Source organism: Etheostoma spectabile, unplaced genomic scaffold, assembly GCF_008692095.1.
Source record: "Etheostoma spectabile isolate EspeVRDwgs_2016 unplaced genomic scaffold, UIUC_Espe_1.0 scaffold333, whole genome shotgun sequence".
Lineage (NCBI taxonomy): Eukaryota > Metazoa > Chordata > Actinopteri > Perciformes > Percidae > Etheostoma > Etheostoma spectabile.
In genome coordinates this window covers 479,307-480,431 of record NW_022605586.1, presented here as the reverse complement: position 1 = coordinate 480,431, position 1,125 = coordinate 479,307, and the positions used below count along the sequence as shown (strand labels likewise).

The following is a 1,125-nucleotide window of genomic DNA, read 5'->3' as shown; positions in this document are numbered from 1 at the left end:
AGCATTCTGGGAACTCCTTCAAGATTGTTGGGAAACCATTTCAGGTGACTCCCTCTTGAAGCTCATCAAGAGACTGCCAAGAGTGTGCAACGCAGTAATCAGAGCAAAGGGGGGCTACGTTGGTGAAGTAACCCAGAATATAACACATGTTTTTCATTTATTGTCTTACTTTCCCCACTTATTTTGTTAAGTACAAGCACTCACCAGTCACTGTGTTCCATTGCATAGTTTTGATGCCTTCAGTGATAATCTACAATGTAAATAGTCATGAAAATAAAGGAAACGCGTTAAATGAGAAGGTGTGTCCAAACTTTTGGCCTGTACTGTATATATAGTATAGAAATTATATATGTATACATATAAATAAATAAATATATATTTATAATAAAAGAGATTATTGTTAACTTATATTTATTTTACATACACTGTATATATTATATAAAAATATAAATAAATAAATAAATATATTATAATTGTTAATTTATTTATTTATTTTTTAAATCAAGCCCTATTGAAGAATGTGGACATACAGTAGGAAACAACGTCTTCTGTAATAAAAGGTCTTGTTATTACAATATACTTTCTCAACATGAGATTACGACTTCGCGTAAATATACACGCCAATTTTCTTAAGCCAAGTGGTGTGTTATCTTTTGATCTATCTGCGTGTATGTCTACGCTGTAAACAGCAGGCGTACGCACACACACCACTTGCCGTATTATCGCGATCCCCGGTCTCGCAAGGTAATGTAAGTCAATGGAGGCCAAACGGCATTGATATACACGCTAAAAAGCGAGCATGCGTCTTGATAACACGCCAATAATGGCATACGGATTTGCCATGTCATGACATCAGTCTGGATACAGATACCTAGCATGTGTGTTATGCAAATACAGGCTGTGCAAGTTCTGCAATCTCTATCAGTGTGACGGCCGCCAAAACAAAGCTGTTTTTATATTGTTTTTACACCATGGAATTAAAAACGTCTTTCTGGAAGGGAGAAAGGAAAGTCGTCGCGCTGTCATTTGAAATGGAAACGGTTATCCGCTCTAGCTGTACCGGGACGCTGGGAAAAGGACTTGCAGGATGTACACACACATACACACACACACACACACACACAC

General features: G+C 37.1%; 1 protein-coding gene across 1 annotated transcript in view; it reads right to left on the bottom strand.

Moving 5' to 3' along the window:
- Positions 1 to 1,125, bottom strand: part of lcp1 (lymphocyte cytosolic protein 1 (L-plastin)) — a 41,608-nt gene that overhangs the window by 13,874 nt on the left and 26,609 nt on the right. The gene's annotated exons all lie outside the window — the stretch shown is intronic.